Below are 17,823 nucleotides of genomic sequence, written 5' to 3' on the forward strand. Positions count from 1 at the left end.
TCCACTTAGGGATTAAAATTTATATTTACTTTTTATTTGCTTTCCACCGGGGACTTTATATTTTGAGATTTCGTATTTTTAATTATGCATTCACAACATAAATTTGTTAAGAAACGATTTATATTAGATAGGTACAGCTACTACGTCGAAATTAATAAAGTACCTATTTTGAATTTTCATACATTCCTAAATAATTAAAAACGTCTCAGTCATATCAAAACATTTAAAACAACACACCAAAAATTGACCGTTAGCTAAACTATAACAAAAGGGAATCATCTATTATAAATTAACCCTTAACGTTAACCCTTTTTTACCTGTGCAAGGGTCCAATATGTCAATCTGTATTAGTTTTAGTATGTACACAATGCGTTTTTAATTATTATTTCTAATTCCGCTGTTTGAATTTAGAATAATTTCGTTCCATTTTTTTTCTGTAATTAGCGGCAACGATTACCTATTTGAATTTAGAACTTTCGAATACTGGCTGGTAATAATTGTCCGTATTTATGCAAAATGGAACCACTCGACAAATTTCGTTTTTTGCTTTTATTGAAGAATACTCATCCAAAAGTGGTCTAAATTCTTATACAAACAAGAACCACATGATTTTTACGTTGGAAACAAGGTATACTAAAAGCAGAAAGGAACCACCAGCAACAACGAATAATACCATATTAAGCAAAACCGAACCACAGCACCACGGGACTGCTTTGTTCAAACAAATAAACGATATTACTATCATGTCATTTTATACAAAACAGATCCACACCTACTTGGTACCATTATACATTACACATATTTCTATTAATAACAATTATTTTTAATACACAAAATGGAACCAGGTTTCTGTGGTATGGTTATGCGTAAAATAAATACATAATTTAATTGTAATTTTTTATTGCAAAATAAAACCACAAGCATTCGGTTCTATTATGCATAAATAAATATTGTAAAACATTCTGAAACCCATCATCGCTATATGGAACCAAATGCCTTGACTTGTTACAATGCTTCTCATCTTTAAACAACGTATTTCATTACTTAAATAGCTCAAAGTGCAAAACTCCAATTTTTAAAGTAAAACGTCGAACATCTGTCAATATAGGTGACATTCAGCGAAGTAGTTCGAATACGTGACGGTGTTTTTTTCCTCCGCGAAGTAAGTTCTATTGTTTTTGTTAATTACCTTTAAAATTAAATGTGAAAATGTTTAGTAATAAATAAAGAAGCAAGCAATGGGTAAGAAAAGCATTGGAGACGAACACCGAAGATAATAATGAAGATACAACGGGTAAGTAGTTTTATTTAATGCATTTAAGTACTTATTGAATCTGAGATGCAGGTACGCTTTATCCACTTTTGATTCATTCCCGTTTGTGGTGTGATTTTAAGAAGATAGTTCATTAAGTAAGTACAAGAGGAATCCTCTGTGGATTTACGTATTTTAACGACAATGTCGTTGTTCACACTTCACGAAGGCGAGTCGAATTAAGAGTCATTTTGTTACGATTCATCTGTCATTGTGAGATGAAACTACTAAAGTCTAAACCCTGTTTTAAAAATAACTGTCGATGATCTAGGTACCTACCTACTATTTTGGTAAAATACGTTTAGATGTATTTCTGATGCCGCTGTAACAACAAATACTAAAAAACAGAATAAAAAAAATACGTGTGGCGGACTGCCGCGGTAAAGCTATTGCATAGCATGCCTTCAAGCCACACCTCCGAGCCCATCGGAGTGAGGTTTTTTCGTTACGGAATTTCTCGATTCGGTCCCCGCGCTCAAGGCCCGCGATAGAAGCTATGCAATAGCTTAATAAATATTTAAGAAGCTCCCATACAATAAGCCGTGATTTTTTTGCCGCTTTTATAGATAATGGTACGGAACTCTTCGTTGCGCGAGTCCGACTCGCACTTAGCCAGTTTTTTGTACATGGCGCATGTACATACAACATACTTAGTCGTCTAGTAGGGACACGGCTTTATAAGAACTAATAATATTTTGCTGTCGCCATATAGGTACCTACCTACGTATAAAAGCCACGCGGCTTTATTGTTTTGATTTAAAGCTTTTTTATTTTTATTACAGAAGATAACGAAGAACCTTATACGTCGCTGCCTCTGGAGAAGCTTTCTTCACCTTCTAGCGATATTCAGTCCATATTACATCTCATTCCACAAGATGCACAGTTTTTATAACGGTCTCATTAGTGATGATGCAATAGAAGACCACATAGATGGACTAGACACGGTGGATTTCGAAATCCAATTTGATGATAACGTCGAATAAACGTCCTATATAAGTATTATTTTATATATTTTATTAATTAAAGCTTTAATTACGATATTATAAATACATAGTTTTATTTATATCATTAAATCCCTGGGATGTGGTTCCTTTTTGTATAAGAGAAAACCTATCAATTGATAAATGTTAAAAGGAACCACATGCACATTTTCTTAATTATCTAGAAAGTTTAAGAATGTTCAGAGCAAATTTATATACACATACTTAAATAAGTAATTTATCAATGAATTTAAATAAAATAAATTTTAATTTTACTTCATCTGACAGAGCTGCAAATGTTTTTGTAAATCCTTTGATATCTCAGAAGTGCGTTTTTGCTGGGTGGTTCCTTTTTGCTTAAATACGGACAATTATTTGTCTGCTATATGCATTCTATTTTTGAAATTATATTCGATACGAAACGTCAATTTGCAGTTGAGGGAGTTTATGCGAATTTTTTTTAATTCCTTCTTACTTGGCTGTAACAAGCACTATAGTCTGTCCACTATAAGAATTGCTTTTTGACAGCTCGACGGGTGATACCAGAAGTGATGTTCAAAAGATTATCGATTGTGATACCATTTCAATTATAAATTCAAAATATTATCATAAATCGAATCAGGTACGTAAATAATAATTACAACGTAAACGTACTAATGAGATATGTAATAATAAGACCACATATCTATGCATTGTATGTTAAAACTAAACTAAACTAATATTTTATTATTTATTGGTTTCTATCTTACAATTTGGTTGTCTTTACGTTTAAATTATATAACATAATAGAAGAGTTTTTCTGTATCGGATATATTTTACAGAGTATTTCTATCGATTATTTTAATCTATCGACCCATCATTGAATAATTATGTGTAGGCATCACTAAGTGGGCGGGACCTGTCCATGAAGTACGATAATTATTTGTATGACATTTTAACATAGACAATACAATTATACATAGGCGTGAAGCTGTCAAAAAGCAAATAATATAATGGACAGAGTATAGGTGATTTATTAGCAAATTACTTAGCTTAAAGTTAGGTGCTGAGCATTAATGCTTAATCGTAGAATTATTCAAATAATAATATTAAACTGTTGTTTGGTGTAAATAACGAAACCAGAAATTGCGGCCATAATTATTAATAATAGCGAAATTTATAAAGGACAAAATTGCGATGATATTAATAATAGTTTATATCCGAAAAGGTCGACAAAAACCATTATCAAAAGAGCAACAAATGCTTTATCCGGACACGGAAGCATAACAAAATGTCGTATAATTTATGCATAGAAAAAAATATGAAAATACATTGTCTTAGGGTCGAAAGGGTATCGGACAATGGCCGAAGAGCAGCTGTCCAAAAATAGCCGAATAGTGAACATATTATTATGCAAATTTATTTCGCAGGTATCATCTTCCGGACCCTTTGTCCGGCCGTTTTTGGGGTACCACGGACAGATAAACATGATTGTGTACTAACGGTTTAGTGAATGTTTTTTTAGTTTTTTGAGATGCGTGAAATAATAATTTTTAATTAATAGTTTGCAAAGAGTGATGCGACTCTATGTCAGATATTTATATAAATTAAAATGTAGGTATTGATTAAGTATCTCACAGATCCTGAAGTTTTATTAAAATAATAATTTTTATAAAGCTTTACATAAAATTAACATTAGATTAGAATTGTAGCTGTTTTTATTTAACCGACTTCAATATTCGTACTAAACAGTACTAAGGTTCGGTTACCAAATATATACAGAACCCATTCAAACACATTCAAGTTTTTTATTGTCCAAAGTTTGTGACGAATTTGATCAATGGACGCACACATGGCGTTAGATAACTATTATTAACTTTTTATGTGTTTTAACCTATAATTTAAATGCGGTTTCACGCCAAGAATTTGTATTTTATGTGAAATAACGCTATAAAATGCAATGACGATGGCAACATTTTTGCAAGCTGACCTTTAGTATTTGCATACATTTGATTTTTTTAGATATACATATTTATGAAATAATACATGCGTGATACATTATATACCGAGGTAGTTTAAAAGAAAACACGTCTGTTTGTCCTCTATGCTAAGATTTTTAAAACTACGAAAGCGATTTTGATACGGTTTGTTTGATAGATAGAGTCGATCTGGAAGATTTAAGTATTTTATTTGTTAAGATATGACAAAGCAGGCGTAATACTAACCGTAAATAATTCATGTATACAACAGTAAATTTAATAATGTGTTAATTGTAAAGAAATCAGAGCGATTGAAATAACATTTGGACTAAATTATTCGTCCAATTAAAATGCACCGTCTCATCCCCCACATTCGATTGTTCACAAATTGAATTTTAATCACCGATTCTTCTCACAAAAGGCGCCGAAGAATGCCAAAAAATATGAGAAAATGGCGCGAAATTTTCCTTTTCAAATCGCTTCGATCTGCCATCAGGGTGGAGAGCAATTATCTCGAGTATCTTTTGAGTTTAAATTAAGTGAAAAAACTTGAACGTTTTTCTTGGATAGGGCGAAAAGTCGAAGCGATATCTGTTGAAATCTTTTTGTGAACCAAATTTCAATGATTCTTTGAATTCAGTTATTGTTTCTAAATTTAAATAAACTCGCGAAAGAACTCGAATTCGTGGAAAGCATTCGAATCTATTCCATTTTCAAATTCGTTTACAACAATGCCACAGATAAGGTAAGGTAGGATACTTAATAGCCTAATAGCCTATCAATACATGAGATAATCTGTATAAATTGTATGAGAAAAATAATTGACGTTTAATTAAGGCGTGGCAATGTGTTCGGTTAGATCCGAAGGTATTTACAGTTAAACCCTTCCCACTAGCAAAGGTCACAATAATGCCCGCACGCAACGAAAACCAGGCGTTATACATCTACCTATTTTTGCTAAAAACCAGTTCTATGCGGTATTGCACAGATCCCGTTACTTCGCATCTACCTCTGATGCAACTTTTGATGTCTATAATAACATAATAGTGCATTCGAAACTTTCACAATAAGAAAAAAAACAATAGACCAAATTTGCATGACATCTAATGGCTGAAGTCTGAACACATTATTTCCATTGTCTCTCAACGGTAATTAAATTAAAAAAGTAAAAGCGACACGCAATCTCATTCTTTGTTGCTAATTAAAGAAACGGCTTTGCAGAATGGGACTCGAAGTGGCAACTGGCAACTTAGAAAAAAACAAAGGGATTTAAAAATGGAACGACTTTGTTTGTAACAAGGCCAGTTTTAATTATTCTATTTCGCAATTTGAATATAGAATTTCTTTTTTTTTTATTATTGATGGTCTTGACTAGATTGAAAATTTTATAGACTGTGATATTACTTGATGATAAAATTATCTGAACATTGTTAGAGCCTGTTAGCTTTTATTTGTGTTTAGCATGATTATGAGGTTATTAAATTTAGAAACTTTTTAATAAGGTCGTTAAATGTGCACCGACATTTTGTAATGCAATAAAGTTTTATCGTTAACATGTTTTGGTGTTTATTGAGATAAAAAACGTGTACTCGGTACGCATAGCACCTGTTACAATCAGATGTTACCGAAAATGGTAAAAAATCAGTGCATTGATGGGAGATTTCCGGTTTTTTGGTGAATCCATTAAAACACGACTTTATTGAGCGGATAATGTTGCCATCTGTTACTAATATTGTTTTTTTGTGAGATTATTGTAATTTGGGCGTTAAGGTTATTTTTGTATTTGTTTATTATCATTAAAATGATACCTAGAGTAATTTATAGTTTTGAACAAATGATTTTTGGACATCCTTGTGTTGAATTTTTCAATAGATAGGTACTCGTGATAATCTTTTTTTTATAAGGCAACTAATAAAAAACTGGTTAAAATCTCGAAGTTTCCACAAACTACGAGAAAACATACGGACAAAGGCAACAAAAACACACCAGAAACACATTTAAATATATGAAAAGCAGGAAACCTGTTTTTCTTGTATATTGTTTAGAACTCATTATGCTATACAATTGTGATGTTAATATACAAATGTATGGGATTCCGTGAGCGATTTGTTACAGTTAAAAAAGAGTATTGTCTGTCTTAACTATTTATACCTATAGATAGTAGGTACTAATATATGACCTAGGAAGAGGAATCTTTATTTTATTCTTACTTATTCATATGATTTTTACATAACTAATAATAAATTATTAAAAAAATATAGTTTATAGTTTCAATGATGATAAATAGCTTTACTTACATGTATTAGCCATATTATAAAACTAGCTGTGCCCTGCGGTTTTACCCGCAGTGCTCCACTCCTGTTGGTCTTAGCTAGCGTGATGATATATAGCCTATAGCCTTCCTCGATAAATGGGCTATCTAACACCGAAAGAACGTCAAATCGGACCAGTAGTTCCTGAGATTAGCGCTAGATTCAAACAAACAAACTAACAAACTCTTCAGCTTTATAATATTAAGTATAGACTAATAACAAAAAACAACAGATTTCACACTAGAATAAAGAAACAAAACGATCGACGCAAAACAATGTTTTACGTTAATTAAAAAAATTACAATATAAGAGAATTCTTACAAAGAATAGGTACAATTAATTACAGATATTAATTATGAGCCATTTTGCTTTTTTACGAACCCTTCGGCATATGCTTGGGGTCTTTTTGTTATTGTTTCTTTAGAAATCTTGAAAAATACTAATTACTTGATACGGTTATGTTTGTTTTAATTCTCCGATTAGAGTTAAAGTTTTGTGGAGAAGTTCTGTGGATTATAGTCGATTGTGTAGTTTTCTTGTACCTATTTGTTGTTTTAAGAAAAATACAGAATTCATTATCAATATGATTTCTCCTGTAGGATCGCTGACTAATTTGAAATGTGGCTGAATAACGTACGGTCTACTTATGTCTATGCGTTTAACATACCTACACAAATTGGCCTACAAATTTAATTTTCATTAAAATAGGTACAGCTCAGATAGATAGATATAAAGTTTAATAAAGAATCTGTCCTAACACTGCTAAAAACATAGTTTCATAATACATTAGGTCAAAGTAAATGAATTTTATATCCTACAGGCTACAATAGAAATCGTTTTCAAGTAAAATTAAAAGCAGAAGACAATTAAAAGGAAGTAAGTCTTATTTAATAACCAATTGCGACACCTTAAGAAAAAAGATGGAGGAATCTCCCCAATATAATTTCCTAATCACTGAGCCGAACGTCCGGTGCTAAAAAACTGTTTTTTGGCCCCCGCTTGGTCCCAGGTACGATTCTTGTGGATACGTATTTATTTGAAATGATTTATAGAGAAATATAATAAATATTTTCGACTTTATAGATGGATAATTAGGTAAAAAAACTAATGCATTCAGAAAAATAATACATATAGGTAACTTAACAGTCTTATTAGGAGTTAGGTTCGATATTTTCGGTTCAAACTACATACCTACTTTAACCTAAAAACGTCTTTACAAAACATATTTAATAATATGCCGTTAAATTTAATCGTTGTTAAATATTATAAGTAGGTAATTTAATTTCTAACTAATTTCACTCATATTATTCGTGAATCGTGGTGTCTTCATAATATCAAAAACTTCAGAATATATTTAAAAGGAATATCCCTACATTTCAACGGGACGTCATGTCAATATTTACTTGGGGAAAAGGCGGCAAAAAATAAATTAGGCGAGAGATCATTCTGGCTCAAAAATCTTACGACATCTGTGGCTCGGCTGGGGGAGACTCGAGTGTCTATATATTCTATAGTCTATGGTAGGTATGTCTGAGACATTTTTAATCTATGATTTGATTGCGTCATTGTTCCATTTTCGAATATTATTTCCGCCGATTTTTAGTTTTTTTTTAGAAAAAATATAATAATAGCATTTAAAAAGGTTGTAAGTAAAGAGTTTGTGTTATTGTTACTAAAGAGGTTTGAACTTATTGCAATTAAAATTAATTAAAAAACAACTGAGGGGCAAGATACTTTTATATACCCCTTGCTTTTCTTAGAGCGTTTTCTTACCGTTATGAAATAATCCTTTTTGAGTTAATTTGGTTATATTACGGAAATAGAATGATTAATATGAATAAAGTTATTTTTATGCTCGCATCCCACGTTTTAAACCTTCATCCCTACTTGTACCTAATTGCATTTGCAAACTTAGATGCACTGTTATAACATTTTAATTAATATAGAACATAATATGATAAGATTTTACTTCTACACGTCATAATAAATAATAAAGTAGCCTACCTACTTCATTATAAAAATAATTATCCAGCACCCAAAAACCTAATTAAATTTCGTAGCCTCTTATTTTCGTAAGTAGATACTATGAATGGTTCTTAAAACAGAAATCGCTATTTTTTACAAATGCACAATATAATTTAACCTATAGGTATTAAAACGAACAACGTGCATCCACTACTTTTACACGCAGAAAACCAAAATTGCGCTAAGTAACATTTTGTTAACGAATATTTTTTTTTAAACTGTCAATTGATGTAATGTCACGTTGGAAAGCAAATTTACCCTTACAATAATTTTTAAACCAATTTCAAAAAATTAAAACAACCACTTTTTTAAGTAAAATGTCTCAAAATTCGATAATGGACTCAGAACACAATCTGGGAGCATCGAGCCGCGCTAATTTGTGAGCAAACACTGGTGAAATCAAATAAAAACCGATCAGGCGAAACAACCTTTTTTCCATCTCACCTTCAAATAGGCTTCTATCTACTGCGATGTAAGTGATTTGATACTTTTGACTTGTTTTAATTTTTTATTGCGCAATGTGCAGCTGTTAGTTGAATCTTCTTGTCTTGTATTATACGCATCAAATATGTATAATATTATAATTGTTATAAATATGGAAGCGTCTATGTTTCAGCATTGTTTTTTATTGTGAATTTAAAAGGATTAACGTTTAATTTTATTTATATTCAAAACTATCTTCACAATGAATTTGTTTATATCATGTTATAAGATTCTATCTTTTGTAAGAAATTTGATCCTAGTTCACATACTATATATGTGTTTCAACGTTAAACTAGAATTAATTACAGAAATATGTAGCCAAGGTTCACAAAATTACAATAAACACATAAATACTAGCAATATATGAAATAAAACTTAACGAATACACGTAACAATATGCTATTCTTTCATTAATTAAAGTACCAAGTCCATTCAATCACACTACACTTTGCCCTCTTTTCTGAGGGTAGTAAAGAAGCGACTGAATGAGAGAAAAAAATCACAAAAAGATAAGAGGGAGCCGGGACCAATCGTGGAAATTACAATTCTATTGGACGAATTTGTTTGGAAAGCATTTTGTTTTTATTTATTTCGCGAAATTGTTTCGTGAAATTTCCATTCTATCTAAATGTGCTTACTTATTTGATTTGCTTTTCTTGTTATGTTTGAGATGTAGCGAGGAAAATAAATGCTACCTTTTTTTAGTAAATATATTGTGTCTAAGAAAAAGTATCTACCTACTACCGACCTAGACAGTTTTATTATTATGTAAATAATAATTAAATACATAGGTAAGAGAGATAGAGAAGACTATTTGTAAAGAGTGAAGTCGATAATACACACGTACTCTAGGTATGTATATAAGTATGTAATATAGATCATGTTAGATTATAAAATCAATGATATAACAACGCATGCTATCGTTGGTGCTAACGTGTGATCACAAACGGTTACATATTTTATTTGATTGAATAAGTACGCGTTATGTGATAATCTTTTTAGGGCCGATTTTTCAATGCTTGGATAAAACTTATACGTCCAATAAAGTATTACACGATAATATTAAAATGTCACGTAAACTGTCAAATACGGGCAATTAGAAGACGTTTTTAAAATGGTAGTTTTATACATTATTCGACGAATAAGTTTTATCCAAGCATTGAAAAATCGGCCCTTAAACCAACAAGTCTGACTTTAATAATATAATCCTTTGAATTGTAATGATCCTTGTAATGTATAGAACACTAGATCTTTATAGAAATTCAAAATAATATCTATTATAATCTTAAAAGTTCACTTAATATTTCCTTCATAAACATTAAACAGCAAAACAACTTCAGTTTGTTTTCTTTCTAATAACCTACAATGTAGTAAACAAAAACAGATCGAATAACAAAATGGCGACAATTTTCCACTAGTTTCATATATCCAAATGTAAATAGCATAATTTTCAACGAAATAAAGTTGCGATAAAACAAAATTCTGTACCAGCACAGCAAAACAAAAGTACGCAACTCAATTTAATTTCACACAAAAATGTATGAATTCAGATTGTAATAAAACTCAACGGCAAGTTCACAATGGATTTCGACTGCAAAAAGTTAGTAATAGTAAAATTTTGACGTTACCTCGTTATACTCGTGTGCTGTCAAAATTAAACTACAGTTTTGAACTGGCTGGAAAAAAGTTTTTTGTTTTTAACGCGATATTCTATTCCAAATTTAAATTGGGATGCGTTCTGTTTTTGTGTATTCGAATTTTTATAAAACAAAATTCGAATTTCGAAATATTGCTTTCTATTTCACGAAAATAAGTGTTTTAGCTTTTGTAAAGGCTGCAGTCAAATCATTCTTCATATTAAATGCACGTAAATGTGTCTGAAGATCTTCCACGTAGAATATTAAACGAACTAACACGTTATAAATTTATTAACTTATAAGACCAACTCTACCAAACGTTCGTAGCGTCTTAAATTACAATTCCACCCATTATAAAAAAAAAAAACAATGATTAACCATTCCTTTTTAATTCCCCATTACATAGATTAACTCTTACCACATAATATATTCCTAATACCGAGTCCCCAGTGTCCCGGATTTCTTTTCAACCAGACAAATTTTTCCATTAAAAATTTTTCATTGATAAGATGGATTATTTGCTTGAGTTACAGCAATTCCCGGGGGACGAGGCTTCATTATCCCCTTCGTTCTTGGGGTTTGGGCCGTATGGGACAAAATGGCGGACGTCAAACTTATTTATGGGAAATGTTATTAGTGTGTGTGCTTGAACTTTTATTTTGGTGGTTTTTGAAATAATGCGCTAAGTTGCGTAAAATAAAAATAACAGTTTCAGTTAGTAAGAGGGACTTCAATTAAGTAATTAAGAAATTATCAAAAATATAGGTATCTATATATAAAAAAACAATTCATTCTATTCCATGAGTTCATGGAATAGAGCGGAGGTGCGGTACTACCTATTTACTTATTAATTTTCGCTAAAACATGATCAGGCTTTAAACTAGGCATTTTCTATCATATAACATAAGGTACTTAATCTAATCTAAATAACCTACACTCCACATCCATATAATATAAGATACACATACACAGCCAAAACCGCGTCACCAGCTAGTGAATAAACAATTCTAATCGCAAATCGCAATCAATTAATCAAAATAAACGTATCGCATAGATTTAGAGGAAATACATTGAATGTACCACAATTGTGGTATCGGGTTAGAGGGAGATAGATATATGGTAAGCTTTAATTAACCCCCTCTTTAATTATGCTCACTTTAATTATTATAATATAATATGTTCACTATAAGAGTGATTGTAAAAAACTGATTTAACAATGCTGGTTAGCCTATCTGTAAATTGTTTAACAAGTACCTATTTCTAAAATTTAATACAGTATTTCAAAAGGTTTACTTAGTAATAATAAATAATATAACTATACCTGCGTATAATTATCTGCTATCGTATGTTAATAGGTATCTACAGCTGAAAAAATGCTACTTAGAACACATCAAATCAACTACAAAGATCCCTTCATTCCTTTAAAAGTTTACAATATTTTCTAATAATATCAAAAAGCGATTATCTGCATTAATGAAAATGAATCATGAAAATCATTATCCGAAAAGAAGACTTTTCGCGTTCACTCTACCGTGGAACATAAAACCTTAAAAACGGAACCAATTTAAGAATTTTCTTAATCGAAGGACACCTTAATCCCTTAGAATGCCAATGAAAATTCGACATATCGAAATAAACTATTGGTACCTAATAAATACATCGTTAACTTGAACTCTATAGTACCTAATAAAAGTAAACAATTAGGTACCTATCTACATCTTTATCAAAATAAGTTTTTAAAGTGAAACTTTTATTACATCGTCTCAAACTTTTTGGTCTGTGTAGCGCATGTCGCGTGTATCGCGGCTGCCGAGTAGGTATACCTACTCGGCAGCCGACCGTCACGCGACATGCGCTACACAAAGCAGTGTTCGGAACCGTTTGAACAGTTTCACTTTTACCGTGGTTTCATAAAACCACACAACATTTTTTTTTCCTATTCACATAAAATACTATTACCTATATTATAATATTACCTTACCTACCTACAGTGATATTATAATCATGTCATACCTATCCATAAGTACTCACACTAATATATTTATACGCACATTCCATATACTTTACGCCACACCTCATTACGTATACTATACTACCTACATATAGGTATAATATCAAAATGCTCCAGTCATCGTGGCTGATAATATCGATCGCCCCAAACCCCAAGCCACCCCGGGGTGGATGCACTAGCCTATAGTTGTAATGACCACGTATGTTAATTTTGGTATTAACGTGAAATTACCTTTTTAATCAGAATGATGAGATAAAAAACTTGCGTGTGTTGTTGTTGTTATGAGAAGTGATTGGAAAAGAAATATAGATTTTCTATAGGTGTGGAAAACTATTATCTATACTATAATATTATAAAGCTGAAGAGTTTGTTTGTTTGAACGCGCTAATTTCGGGAACTACTGGTTCGATTTAACCCATATTTAGCCCATATTTTATCGAGGAAGGCTATAGGCTATATATCATCACGCTAAGACCAACAGGGGCGGAGGCACGCGGGTGAAACCGCGTAGCTCAGCTAGTTATTCAATATGTGTAACAGTTAACACTAAAGATTTGTATAGAACCAATCTTATTACAAGAGAATAGAAGAGTGAAATAAATATAAATGTATAGTTTTCTATGATAATTAGAAAAAAATATGAATGTTCAATGTGTTCTACTAATGAATTGAAGAACAAAAATACACGAAAAAATATTAGAAATTACGATTTTTTTAATATTAAAAGAATATCACAAATCTCTACATAGAGCTAAATATCAACGTATTATTTATTTATTTTCTATCTTCTCTCTCTCTTTATATATGTATATCTCTTTATATTTTCTAAATACTCAGTCTATGTTATAAGGTAGGTATTGATTCGCCTGTTGGTATGATTTCAGGCGTCAGTGTAACGTTTGTCCTGACCACAGAATCGCAATGGTTCAACGTCTGACCAAAATATCCGACAATGTCCGACATTGCTCGAATTACGGATAAAAATTACATTGTAAGTATAGGTATTACATGGTATTACTACATAAGCAAAAATGAATGAATGAAAGATGAATATTGTACACACGAAAGGAAAAAGTACAAAATAAACATATTATTTTGCAAAATTAGGCGAGCTACCTGCTACAGAGCAATCTCTTCCAGGTAAAATGTGATTTATTAACAAATTATTACTTACTTAATAATAAAAATGAAAAAGTATCTAGGTGTGTACCTATCTATTACTCCGGAGAACTTGATTATTTACTTTCTACAAATTAATTTTCTATAACACAAAAACCTGCCATAAACAATAATCTATTCTGTAATCTATGGACAATAACCCAAAATTGCTGCATTCTAAATTGAAATAGAATTAATAAAACATGAACGCAATATACCTACATCGCGGCATACGGGATACGTCTTCGGAATTCCAAATTTAAACTGGGCGGCCATTATAAAACACATCGCATCGCTGTTTCCCGCTTAAAATATAGCGGATTAAATCCTACTAGCCCTACTAATATTATAAATGTAATATGTATGTATATGTTTGTTACTCTTTCACGAAAAAACTGCTGAATATATTTGGATGAAACTTTACAGAAACATAGGTAACCTACACATATCTATCTATGTAGGTACACGTGATCTATAGAAATACTTGATTATACTTATCCCGGGTTTGGCCGTGGGTAAAACCGCGCGGCATAGCTAGTATTGCATGTGCACAGCTAATAATTTTAATGTGTATAAGGAAATAATTATTGCGCATTATTTTTATCAATTGCAGTCATAACAGTGTACGCTTCATTAAAATAATTAATACCACAATCGTTATGTTTTTCTGGCTGTATCTCTGTAGGTACTTGTAATTTTAATTAGGTAAATAAAAAATACAATACTTTATTAATTAGGAATCGATTCTAAAGTTGTACGAACTCAGATATAAATGCAATTTATACTCGAGTCTCAGTGTTTTTACTTTAAACGAAACCACAAAGAAAAGCTCTCTAAACAACTGTTTAAAATTTAAACATATTAAATATTAATACAAGTATGCACGAAATCATCGTATCCGCGGCGAATACCTTTTCGCAACATTATCTATTTAATAACATCGCACAAACATAATAACATTTGCAATAAACAACTTAGAAATGTTAATAAAATTAGTAAACGTTGCGTCACGTTTTTATATCGCACCGATCTAAACGTTTATAGGCACCAAAGACAATTTATAGTTCTACACGCCACAGAGCAGAACAACTTTTATAATTCAAACTACGCGCGTTCCATTGGCCGAAGTTTCCACAAAAAAAACCGCTAGCCGTGTACGTGAAAAGCGGGAAAAAAAAATCGGCCAATGGACAGCCGAGAGCGACTCGCCGGCCAATCGCAGCTCGCCGTTCGAACGTATATTCTACGTGTTTTAGAAAAAATTTCGTTCACGTGTTTTTCCACCTCTCAACTAGCCAATGGGCGGCGCTGCGAACCATTCGTATGTGCATTATAATTCTATTATTCGTTACTTTTTTCACACGGCTCCGTATAAATTATCTTATCTTTTTGCGATGTTGATGGCAAATTAAATTCTTCGACGATGATTGTTTTTGCGTTTAAAGGTCAGCTATTTAGTTAATGGATTGCGTAAATTTAAACAAATGTTTTGTGTAATCTATTAGATTTATGTGCAAAAAGACGCGTAAATAATGTTTCCACGTATAAACTTTACGTGAAGAATAATGTGTTTTTTATCTTACAAATGCCACTTTAATTAAAATTTACACAGAACACTGTTGTAAGTAGATATTAATAAAGTAAATTAATTCGGTTTTTCCAACGTATAATTCGAAAAAGGAAAATAATTTGAAAGTAGAACGCTTCCAAAACTGGCTCTATATTTAAATGAATATTGAAAATGGAACGTATTGTCTATTCCCACGTTTTTTATCGAACGGCTAGAGTTGCCAGTAATTAACTATTTATACACGGTACGATTGGCAGGAGCTAGTGCGTAATGAGTTTTTTAATTGTCGTAATTGCCAGTTAGCTGTCCACACATGACATACTGACGGAAGGTGTTGACTTTATGACGTTTCGCGAGGTCCGGTTTTTAATTAAATAGTAACACTGAGTGTGGAATTGATAGAGTGTGATTATTGCCGTTTTAAATACGCTTAATGGTTTCTTATTTGTCTACTTAAATACTCGATTTACATCTTTATTACTGGATCTGTAGGAGCAGTGAGCACTTTAAAAGGAGTGAAACAGATATTTTTTATCATGTAGATATGTACATTACTATGTATCTTCATTACAAAAAACATCTATTTTTATTCAGAACTCGAAGAACCAACTTTACCCTTATTTAGAAGTTGCTACAAATGACTTGACACACCTTACTTATCTGTTATGTGGTTTTATTTATCGATCCCATACTAAGAAGATATTGTTATCTAAAGCAAAAACATTTTGACTGAATAGGTATAGTAGATAACTAGAAATTAATTCTGTTACTCCGTGCTCTATATTTTTATTAAATGAATAAGATATTATCCACCTACCTAACTTTTATAAAGTGTGAAAAAATTGAAAATGACTAAACCTTTGACAAATAATCATAACATCAACAGTCAACACATTAAAATTTCAAAATGATATACAACTATTAACATTACCTTAGTGATTAAAATTAGCTACTATAGGAATTAGTATAACAGATATAAAATACAGTCAAATCAATCAAATCAAATGTATTTACATATTATTAAACATACATACATACAATTACAATTACAATTTATTACAATATACAATTAATATTCATGTAAAATTATATAAATAAAAAGGCTACCAAAACAATTTATACAAGCCAATGTTTCCCTAGCTAGGTTACTGGGCAACCTGTGTTTAGGAGAAACAGCTTGCCTCTAAAATAAATTCACAAAAAGCCTCTTAGCAAGTACTTAATTATAATTAAAATTGGTTACAATAGAGAGTAGAGAAAAAATATGTATAAATTTAAGATGCATAAATTTAAGATAAGTATAAGAACTATACGACTACTAGTTAATAAGCACGGTAAAATTACGGACCTAATACATACCTACATAATATAATAAACTTATTTATTACCTACTTACTAAATGTAATCAAAGAAGTATAACATAGAGAAAAGAGTATGGAGGAGAGAATCTTCTTCGTCATGGCAATACCGTCACGTCATGGAGTAAGGCGATTTTGGTATCTCTGAATCTTACCAAAGAAGTTTCACTTCTGACTCGTGTGCTCGGCACAAAGGCTCTTTTTAGGTATGTAAGTATGTAGTTCATTTAATAAATAGTTTTTTTAATATCCTTCATTAAAGTGATGTGTTTTATAATATTAATTCCAGTAATGGATGCCTCTGCTTTCCCCTTTTAAATGAAATAAAGTAGGTTAAGGCTATTTATAAAGTGAAGAGATAATATTGCACGAAGTTTCAGAATATTTTAGACTCTTATAACATTTTTTGAGGTTGTTAGAGAATGATTTATTATAGCGGTTTGGCTCGTTTACTCAGATATAATAGAGATTTTAAATTATTTCGGACTATAATCTATCTTCATAACAAATTTCAGCCACATTGGTCGAGTAGTTTTTAAGTGATAGAGTGACAATAATTAATGTATCCACGTCCTTATGCAATTTTGATAATCTGTATACCTATAGGTATAATAATATTGCGAATAGGTACATGAATTTTCATTAGGTATTGGCTAATAGAATTACCGGTAAAATATATGTAAAAATAACACATAAATAATATTAAAAGAAAATGACTGTAAATGTCAGAACATTAAAAACGTATGAAGCATACAATTAAATCCACCCTACGAGCTACGTTGAAAAGAAAATTACTAGGTTTGGTTATCGCCTTGAAAAACTAACTACAATTATTTCTTTGTAAGTGGGAAATTAAATTACTTTTAATGGTATTTTCGGTATATTATGTATAAATGAAGAATCATTCAGATACGTATCGTTACCTCATTGGCTTGAATACTTTTTTAATATGTAATGTACGTAGTTAGTGGGGTTTACAAAATTACAAAAGAGAGGTGTATTCACAATAATAATTTGTC

The 17,823-nt window shown here is 31.1% G+C and overlaps 1 protein-coding gene and 1 long non-coding RNA gene across 7 annotated transcripts in view; one reads left to right on the forward strand and one right to left on the reverse strand.

The window, feature by feature from the left end:
* The window catches only part of dati (zinc finger protein datilografo), a 105,443-nt gene that overhangs the window by 18,038 nt on the left and 69,582 nt on the right, over positions 1 to 17,823 (reverse strand). The window lies entirely within an intron of this gene.
* Positions 497 to 2,357, forward strand: LOC149477636 (uncharacterized). Its single transcript, XR_016317564.1, has 2 exons — positions 497 to 1,294; positions 2,095 to 2,357. It is a non-coding gene; the product is annotated as an uncharacterized LOC149477636 (long non-coding RNA).

The sequence above is a fragment of the Colias philodice genome, chromosome 24, assembly GCF_061535455.1.
Source record: "Colias philodice isolate Cphi_HAF_F1 chromosome 24, ilColPhil1 Martin Lab GWU primary, whole genome shotgun sequence".
NCBI classification, from domain to species: Eukaryota; Metazoa; Arthropoda; class Insecta; order Lepidoptera; family Pieridae; genus Colias; species Colias philodice.